Here is an 11,405-nt window from a genome sequence, read left to right as displayed (position 1 = left end):
CACTTCAATTATGCCATTTTTAAGCATGCTCTCAATTTCTTTGTTAACCTGTCCAATTTTAAAGGGTTAAGTCTATATGGATGCTGTTTGATTGGAACAGCATTTCCCACATCTACATCATATATAGCCATTTAGTACTTCCCAATTTATCTCTACAAACTTGCCCATGTGATATCAATAACTCTTTCAGATCAGTTTGTTTTTCCTCTGGAAGGTAACTCAACAATTTATCCCAATTTTTAAGAACATCCTTGTTTTCCAATTTAATTTGAGGCATGTCAAATTCATAGTCATCTGGATTTGGTTCGTCACTTTGAGTTAGAATCATTAAAAGCAGATTCACATGACACACTCGGTGAGTCTTCCTTCCATCTGGTGTTTTTACCAAATAATTCACCTCACTTAATTACCTTTCAATCTGATAAAGTCCACAAAACCTAGCTTTTAAAGGCTCCCCTACCACTGGTAACAACACTAAAACTTTATCTCCACTGGCAATACTACTTTGGATTTCTTGTTCGCTACCCATTTCATCACATTTTGTGCAACTTTTAAATGTTGTCTAGCCAATTCACCCACTCTATTTAATCCCTAAAATTTGACATGTAATCCAATAGTGTAATTTCCGATTTCTCACCCACCAATTTTTCCTTAATCAATTTAAGTGGTCCTCTTACCTCATGACTAAAATTAGTTCAAAAGGACTAAATTTGGTTGACTCATTAGCTTCATCCCTAATTGCAAACAGTACAAATGGAATTCCTTTATCCCAATCCTCTGGATAATCTTGACAATACGCCCTCAACATTGTCTTAATGTTTGATGCCACCTTTCTAACGCTCCCTGCGATTCTGGACGGTACGCAGTTGATATAAATTGTTTTATTCCTAAGCTATCCATAACTTATTTGAATAACCTTCAGGTAAAATTTGATCCTTGATCTGATTGTATTTCTGTGGGTAGTCCATATCTAATAAAGAATTTAAGTAGTTCCTCCACAACCTTTTTTAGCTGGTTTAGCACACTGGGCTAAATAGCTGGCTTTTAAAGCAGACCAAGGCAGGCCAGCAGCATGGTTCAATTCCCGTACCAGCCTCCCCGAACAAGCGCTGGAATGTGGTGACGAGGGGCTTTTTACAGTAACTTCATTTGAAGCCTACGTGTGACAATAAGCGATTTTCATTTTCATTACATACTGGAATGGCCTCTGGAAACAAAGTAGACACATGTATTATAGTCAAAAGATATTGATTCCCATTTTTTTGTTTGAGGAAGCGGTCCTTTGCAATCAATTAGAACCCTTGTAAATGGTTCCTCAAATGCTGGAATGGGTATTAAGGGCGCTGGTTTTATCGTTGCTTGAGGTTTCACTATCACTTGACATGTGTGTTATGGGTGAGGTGTTTTCAGAACCCCAAAATATATCATGGAGTTCAACCAACCCCCACCTTTAATGGATTGTTGCTTTTGAAGCACACGGCTTGTTCCCCAGGTGTGGTATTATAATTATGGACACGTGGTTTTTAAAACAAAACAATGTTTATTCCATGAACTCAAATTAACCTTTTAAATAAGCATTGGATCTCTTAACACCCCTTACTTCAAAGGTAACCCCAAAATTAATACAACACTACCCAACCCTGCAAACTGTTCCTTTACACATCCAAAAGACTTCACAAATCCTTCAAACAGAAGCACATTAGATTTATATTCAACACTGAGACCTTTTTACAATTCCGATTTCACCAAAGAATTAAGAGATAGTCCTTCATGGCAGAGATCACCAGCAATGCAGCTCACAGCCACACCCAAGCTTTCTTCAAACTGAAACTAAAACTCCCAAAAAGCAGAAGTGAGCTCAGCACCCCCCCCCCCCCCCCCCGCCCCGTGACATCACTTCAGTAATATGGTCAGCTTCATTTCTTAAAGGTACATTTCTTAAACATCCAATTCTTAAAGGCACTCTCACATGACATGTGTGACATGATTGACAAAATTTAACTACATCTTTATGTAGTCCAGGCCAATAAAAATGTTTCTGGATTTTAGCTTGAGTTTTCCTTATTCCCAAATGAGCTCCCACTCGTACCTCATGTGCAATTTGCAACACATCCTTTCCATACCCTACTGGCAATACTACTTGATGAATTTCTGCCCACTTTTCACCCACCGGCATATGTAAAGGTCTCCATTTTCTCATCAAGACATCACTTTTACGGTAATAACACTCTGGTATATTCTCAGATTCCTCTTCCGTATTTGCTTTCTGATACATCCATTTTATTTCTCCATCTTTTTGTTGTAACTCCGTCAATTTTCCTGAACTAAAAATATCCGCCTCATCCTCCACCTGTCCTTGTTCTTTTTCAACCATCTGATCAAAAATCATTTCTGACAATTGCACTTCCACTTCATCTTCACTCTTTGATTTCTCCTCTTGTCTTAACCTGTGACTTTGCGACCTTGTTACTACACAATTCGGAAATATCCCAGGATATTCGCCTTCAACACTTCAGAGGCGGGATTTTCCGACCCCCCTCCGCAGGGCCGGAGAATCGCGCGCGGTGGGGGGGGGGGGGCATGAATCCCATCCCCGCCGGCTGCCGAATTCTCTGGTGATGGGGTTTTGGGAGGGCCCGTATTAGGCCGGTCCCGCCGGCGTAAATTAGACCTGGTACTTATTGGCGGGATCTGGCTCTGCAGGCAGCCTCCGGGGTCCTCGGGGGGGAGGGGGGGGGGGGGGATCTGGCCCGGGGGTGCTCCCACGGTTGCCTGGCCCGTGATGGGGGCCCACCAATCCGCAGGCAGGCCTGTGCCATGGGAGCACACTTTCCTTCCGCATTGGCTGCTGTGGACCTCCGCCATGGCCGGTGCCGAGACGAACCCATCTGCGCATGTGCTGGGATGACACCAGCACACGCTGGCGCTTCCACGCATGCGCCAACTCACGCCGGCCGGCGGAGACCCTTCCGTGCCGGAGGATTCCGCACCTACCGGGCGACCTGACGCCGGAGTGGTTCACGCCGCTCCTCAGCGCTGGGACCTCCCACCCTGCCGGGTAGGGGAGAATCCCGCCCCAGTTGTCTGATTTTCCACTGGCTTATCAACCACAGTAGGCATCACTCCCATCTGCGATCAAGTTATACCATTACCCACGATAAACTGTATTCCTGGACAAGATAGTCTCTCTATTACTCCTACTACCACTTCACCACTCTTCACTGGACTTTCCAACCTTACCTTATATAATGGAACACTACTCCTCTCACCCTGAATTCCACATATTACCACCTTTTCTGGCAACATTCTTCCCCAAACTACATAATTCTTCTTTTACCATTAAAGGTTGACTAGCCCCTGTATCTCTTAAAATTGTGACTTCCTTACCTGCTCCTCCTGATACACATTAGTAAACTTTACCCACACAAGTAAATTCTTTGAAGAGATCTGGCACCTTCTTATCAATCACCTCTTGATCAGGCTGTACAATCTTTTGCACCTTGTTCGCTTCACTTGGGCTTTCCTTTCCCACTTTAACAAACCCCACTGTCTTATCCTGTTTTGCCACATCAGCCTTCCCAGTTCTTTTCTTCAACCACCAACACTGTGACTTTACATGGCCTAGTTTATTACAGTGAAAACATTTGAAACTTTTCATTTCTTATCCACCCTCCTGGATTTCTTTTTTAATCTGAGGTACACTCCCTTTACCTTTATCACTTGAGTATTTCTCATGTCTCCCGTTTCTATCCCTCACCGGCTGAAACTGATGTCGGAAACCAATCTTTGATTTATGAACTAATTCATAATCATCTGCCATTTCTGCTGCTAATCTCGCAGTTTTAACCCTCTGCTCTTCCACATGAGTTCTCACTACATCAGGAATTGAATTTTTAAACTCCTCCAAAAGTATAATATCTCTGAGAGCTTCATACATTTGGTCTATTTTCAAAGCCCTTATCCACCTATCAAAATTACTCTGTTTGAGCCTCTCAAACTCCATGTATGTTTGACCAAATTCTTTCCTTCAATTTCTAAATCTTTGCCTGTAAGCTTCAGGCACTAGCTCATATGCACTTAAGATGGATTTTTTCACCTCCTCATACGTTCCAGATGCCTCCTCCGGTAGTGATTCTCTCACTAGCTCTACCTACCAGCTTTGTTTGAATTCGTAACACCCACATGTCCTGTGGCCATTTCATTTGTTTAGCTACCTTCTCAAATGATATGAAAAAGGCTTCTATATCCTTCTCGTCAGACCTTGGCAATGATTGGACATATTTAAATAGATCCCCACAAAGCCTTTGACTTTGACACTCTTTCTCACTATCCTCATCACTATCATCCAACTACATTTCCCTTTACATCTGCCAATTTTAACTGACTGTCATGTTTCATGGCTATTTTCTGAAGTTCAAACTCTCTTTATCTTTTTCCCTGATCTGTATCTCCCTTTCTCTTTCTTTTTGTTCTGCTTGGGCTATTCTTTTTTTGCTCCTTTCTTCTCTCTCGTTTTCTTTTTCCTCTCTCTCTCTTTCACATTCAAGCCGCTTTAATTCTTTCTCATGTTCCATTTGTTTAATTTGCAACAGAATTTTTGCCATTTCCAATGAGTCAGACTCTATCTCAGGCAACTTTCAATGCTTAGCCATCGCCATAATTACCTCATCTTTTCACATTTTGTCAGGTAATGTTAACTGCAATGTTTTTGCCAAATCTCACGGTCTGCTTTTAGTCTCTGTCCGTGAGGTACTGCGTGTGACAGTCTCCACCCCCAAAAACTTCTGAGCCTCTGAAAGAGCCATTGTCCACAACACACTTAAACTAAAATACCACACCGGAAAAGCAACAATCCTTCACTGTCTTTAAGTTCACAAAAGCCAGGGCAGCACGGTGGCCTAGTGGTTCGCACAACCGCCTCACGGCGCTGAGGTCCCAGGTTCGATCCCGGCTCTGGGTCACTGTCCGTGTGGAGTTTGCACATTCTCCCCGTGTCTGCATGGGTTTTGCCCCCACAACCCAAAAATGTGCAGAGTAGGTGGATTGGCCACTATAAATTGCTCCTTAATAGAAAAAATAATTGGGTAATCTAAATTTATTTAAAAAACAGTTCACAAAAGCCAATCCAATAGATAGACTTTTATCCCCCTCGAGCCCCCAATTGTTATGGGAGAAGTGTTTTAAGAACCCTAAAATGTATCATGGAGTTCAACCAACCCCCCCACCTTTAATGGATTGTTGCTTTTGAAGTACACGGCTTGTTCCCCAGGTGTAGTATTACAATTATGGACACATGTCTTTTAAAACAAAACAATGTTTATTCCATGAACTCAAATCAACCTTTTGAATAAACATTGGATCTCTTAACACTCCCTTACTTCAAAGATAACCTCGAAAATAATACCCACCCCATATACCACACCCCCACCCACCCCATATACCAAACCCCCACCCATCACCACCCATCTCATATACCACCCCGCCACCCACCCCATATACCACACCCCCACCCACCCCATATACCACACCCCCACCCACCCCATATACCACACCCCCACCCACCCCATATACCACACCCCTACCCACCCCATATACACACCCCCACCCACCTCATATACCGCACCCCCACCTACCCCATATACCACACCCCCACCCACCTCATACACCACACCCCCACCCACGCCATATACCACACCCCCATCCATTCCCACCCACCCCATATACCACACCCCCACCCAACCACCCCATATACCGCACCCCCACCCACCCCATATACCACACCCCCAACCATTACCACCCACCCTATATACCACACCCCCACCCATTACCACCTACCACATATACCACACCCCCACACACCCCATATACCATACCCCCAACCCACCCACCCCATATACCAAACCCCTACCCATTACCATCCACCCCGTATGCCACACCCCCACCCACTCCATATACCACCCCCCCTACCCACCCACCCCATCGCCAACTTTAAGGGCATTTAAGTGGTCACTGGATAGACATATGGATGAAAATGGAATAGTGTAGGTCAGATAGGCTTCAGATGGTTTCACGGGTCGGCGCAACATCGAGGGCTGAAGGGCCCGTACTGCGCTGTAGTGTTCTATGTTCTATGTTCTATGTTCTACCACACCCCCACCCCATATACTACACCCCCACCCCATATACCACACCCCCACCCACCACATATACCACATCCCCACCCACCCCATATACCACACCCCCACCCCATATACCACACCCCCACCCACCCCATATACCACACCCCCATCCCATTTGCCACACCCCCACACATTACCACCCACCCCATATACCACATGCCCCACCCATTACCACCCATTACCACCCACCACATATACCACACCCCCACCCCACATACCACACCCTGATCCTTTACCACCCACCTCATATACCACACCCCCACCCATTACCACCCACCCCATACACCACACCCCCACCCACCCCATATACCACACCCCCACCCACCCCAAACACCACACCCCCACCCACCCCATATACAACACCCCCACCCACCCCATATACCACACCCCTACCCCATCCATTACCACCCACTCATACACCACACCCCCACCCACCCTATATACCACACCCCCACCCACCCCATATACCATACCCCCACTCATTACCACCCACCCCATATACCACAGCCCCACCCATTATCACCTACCACATATACCACACCCCCACACACCCCATATACCACACCCCTACCCACCCCATATACCATACCCCCAACCCACCCACCCCATATACCAAACCCCTACCCATTACCATCCACCCCATATGCCACACCCCCACCCACCCCATATACCACACCCCACCCCATATACCACACCCCCACCCCATATACCACACCCCCACCCACCCCATATACCACACCCCCACCCACCCCATATACCACACACCAGCCCATATACCACACCCCCACCCACCCCATATACCACACCCCCACCCCATATGCCACACCCCACACATTACCACCCACCCCATATACCACATGCCCCACCCATTACCACCCATTACCACCCACCACATACACCCCCCCACCCATTACCACCCACCCCATATACCACACCCCTACCCCATCCATTACCACCCACCCATACACCACACCCCCACCCACCCCACATACCACACCCCCACCCACCCCATATACCACACCCCCACCCATTACCACTGTTGCTCGTTCTGGTGAGTGTGCTTTACACTTATTTGGCTGTTTTATTCCTTCGCTCTGGAGTCGCCAGGTATCCTTATGATACCGCCACGAGGTTCAAGTTCAAGTCCAGATCAATGACTCAATTCACCAGTTAGTAAGATTCAATCAAACACATTTATTAATACACAGTAAATCGATACTCATGCAACTAATACCAACGGACTAAACTATTCCTACCACTATGAGCCAATATTTATCTTCGATAAGTAACCCACTGGATCAGGGAACAATGGCCTTGTGTTCTGTCCTGAGACTGCAGGCTTCCCAGTTGGTTTGGGCTAAGGAGTCAGGAGTGTCTATTCTCGTAGCGTGCGCTGGTTGACACTTACTTGTCGGTGTAGCTGTTAGCCAGGCTTCTCCTTCACAAGGTCAAGTTCTTAGAGAGCTGCTGCAAAGGTGTTCTGCTGGGAGGGCCGGCTAAGAGAGCGAGCTGGACTTGGGATCTGACTTTTATAGGTCCCAGGGGCTTTACGCCCTTTTGGGCGGACCCCGATCCTACTGTCAATCGATTGGGTCTCATCCCAATCAATTGGTACGAATTCCCCAATACTGAGGCTGTCCCTCGATCGCGGGGCGGTTCTTCCTAACTGGTTTGTTTCCTTTTATTTCAGACCCCGTTGGCGCCGGGAATTCTGACCTGTATCCATTGTTCCCGGGGATCGCTTCATTAATATGTAAACTGCTGGTTTCGGTGCTGTCTGCTTTCTTTGCAGCCAGAATACACATGAACTTCTGCAAACTGCTTGTCTCTTTATAATTGTCCAGTTTTCCCTGTAACCTTTGCGTTCTTCCTTTTTGTGTGGGGAAGTGGCCAACCCAGGTGGCTACGCCACCCACCCCATATACCACAGCCCCACCCATTATCACCCACCCCATATACCACAGCCCCACCCATTATCACCCACCCCATATACCACAGGCCCACCCATTATCACCCACCCCATATACCACAGCCCCACCCATTATCACCCACCCCATATACCCCATCTCTGGGTGAAGACATTTCTCCTCATCTCTGCCTTCAATGTTCTAACCCGTATCCTCAGACTGTGAACCCTGCTTCTGGGCACACCCACCATCGGGAACATCCTTCCTGCATCTACCCTGTCCCCATCGGGAACATCCTTCCTGCATCTACCCTGTCCCCATCGGGAGCATCCTTCCTGCATCTACCCTGTCCCCATCGGGAACATCCTTCCTGCATCTACCCTGTCCCCATCGGGAACATCCTTCCTGCATCTACCCTGTCCCCATCGGGAACATCCTTCCTGCATCTACCCTGTCCCCATCGGGAACATCCTTCCTGCATCTACCCTGTCCCCATCCCCATCGGGAATATCCTTCCTGCATCTACCCTGTCAACTTCGGGAACATCCTTCCTGCATCTACCCTGTCCCCATCGGGAACATCCTTCCTGCATCTACCCTGTCCCCATCGGGAGCATCCTTCCTGCATCTACCCTGTCCCCATCGGGAACATCCTTCCTGCATCTACCCTGTCCCCATCGGGAACATCCTTCCTGCATCTACCCTGTCCCCATCGGGAACATCCTTCCTGCATCTACCCTGTCCCCATCGGGAACATCCTTCCTGCATCTACCCTGTCCCCATCCCCATCGGGAATATCCTTCCTGCATCTACCCTGTCAACTTCGGGAACATCCTTCCTGCATCTACCCTGTCCCCATCGGGAACATCCTTCCTGCATCTACCCTGTCACCATCGGGAACATCCTTCCTGCATCTACCCTGTCCCCATCGGGAACATCCTTCCTGCATCTACCCTGTCCCCATCGGGAACATCCTTCCTGCATCTACCCTGTCCCCATCGGGAACATCCTTCCTGCATCTACCCTGTCCCCATCGGGAACATCCTCCCTACATCTACCCTGTCCCCATCGGGAACATCCTTCCTGCATCTACCCTGTCCCCATCGGGAACATCCTTCCTGCATCTACCCTGTCCCCATCGGGAACATCCTTCCTGCATCTACCCTGTCCCCATCGGGAACATCCTTCCTGCTTCTACCCTGTCCCCATCGGGAACATCCTTCCTGCACCTACCCTGTCCCCATCAGGAACATCCTTCCTGCATCTACCCTGTCCCCATCGGGAACATCCTTCCTGCATCTACCCTGTCCCCATCGGGACCATCCTTCCTGCATCTACCCTGTCCCCATCGGGAACATCCTTCCTGCATCTACCCTGTCCCCATAGGGAACATCCTTCCTGCATCTACCCTGTTCCAATCAGGAACATCCTTCCTGCATCTACCCTGTCCCCATCGGGAACATCCTTCCTGCATCTACCCTGTCCCCATCGGGAACATCCTTCCTGCATCTACCCTGTCCCCATCGGGAACATCCTTCCTGCATCTACCCTGTCCCCATCGGGAACATCCTTCCTGCATCTACCCTGTCCCCATCGGGAACATCCTTCCTGCATCTACCCTGACCCCATCGGGAACATCCTTCCTGCATCTACCCTGTCCCCATCGGGAACATCCTTCCTGCATCTACCCTGTCCCCATCGGGAACATCCTTCCTGCATCTACCCTGTCCCCATCGGGACATCATTCCTGCTTCTACCCTGTCCCCATCGGGAACATCCTTCCTGCATCTACCCTGTCCCCATCGGGAACATCCTTCCTGCATCTACCCTGTCCCCATCGGGAACATCCTTCCTGCTTCTACCCTGTCCCCATCGGGAACATCCTTCCTGCACCTACCCTGTCCCCATCAGGAACATCCTTCCTGCATCTCCCCTGTCCCCATCGGGAACATCCTTCCTGAATCAACCCTGTCCCCATCGGGAACATCCTTCCTGCATCTACCCTGTCCCCATCGGGAACATCCTTCCTGCATCTACCCTGTCCCCATCGGGAACATCCTTCCTGCATCTACCCTGTCCCCATCGGGAACATCCTTCCTGCATCTACCCTGTCCCCATCGGGAACATCCTTCCTGCATCTACCCTGCCCCCATCGGGAACATCCTTCCTGAATCTACCCTGTCCCCATCGGGAACATCCTTCCTGCATCTACCCTGTCCCCATCGGGAACATCCTTCCTGCATCTACCCTGTCCCCATCCCCATCGGGAATATCCTTCCTGCATCTACCCTGTCAACTTTGGGAACATCCTTCCTGCATCTACCCTGTCCCCATCGGGAACATCCTTCCTGCATCTACCCTGTCCCCATCGGGAACATCCTTCCTGCATCTACCCTGTCCCCATCGGGAACATCCTTCCTGCATCTACCCTGTCCCCATCGGGAACATCCTCCCTGCATCTACCCTGTCCCCATCGGGAACATCCTTCCTGCATCTACCCTGTCCCCATCGGGAACATCCTTCCTGCATCTACCCTGTCCCCATCGGGAACATCCTTCCTGCATCTACCCTGTCCCCATCGGGAACATCCTTCCTGCTTCTACCCTGTCCCCATCGGGAACATCCTTCCTGCACCTACCCTGTCCCCATCAGGAACATCCTTCCTGCATCTACCCTGTCCCCATCGGGAACATCCTTCCTGCATCTACCCTGTCCCCATCGGGACCATCCTTCCTGCATCTACCCTGTCCCCATAGGGAACATCCTTCCTGCATCTACCCTGTTCCCATCGGGAACATCCTTCCTGCATCTACCCTGTCCCCATCGGGAACATCCTTCCTGCATCTACCCTGTCCCCATCGGGAACATCCTTCCTGCATCTACACTGTCCCCATCGGGAACATCCTTCCTGCATCTACCCTGACCCCATCGGGAACATCCTTCCTGCATCTACCCTGTCCCCATCGGGAACATCCTTCCTGCATCTACCCTGACCCCATCGGGAACATCCTTCCTGCATCTACCCTGTCCACATCGGGAACATCCTTCCTGCATCTACCCTGTCCCCATCGGGACATCATTCCTGCTTCGACCCTGTCCCCATCGGGAACATCCTTCCTGCATCTACCCTGTCCCCATCGGGAACATCCTTCCTGCATCTACCCTGTCCCCATCGGGAACATCCTTCCTGCATCTACCCTGCCCCCATCGGGAACATCCTTCCTGCATCTACCCTGTCCCCATCGGGAACATCCTTCCTGCATCTACCCTGTCCCCATCGGGAACATCCTTCCTGCATCTACCCTGTCCCCATCGGGAAC

This window comes from Scyliorhinus canicula, chromosome 6 (genome assembly GCF_902713615.1).
Source record: "Scyliorhinus canicula chromosome 6, sScyCan1.1, whole genome shotgun sequence".
Classification (NCBI taxonomy): Eukaryota; Metazoa; Chordata; class Chondrichthyes; order Carcharhiniformes; family Scyliorhinidae; genus Scyliorhinus; species Scyliorhinus canicula.
This window is presented reverse-complemented; position numbering follows the sequence as displayed.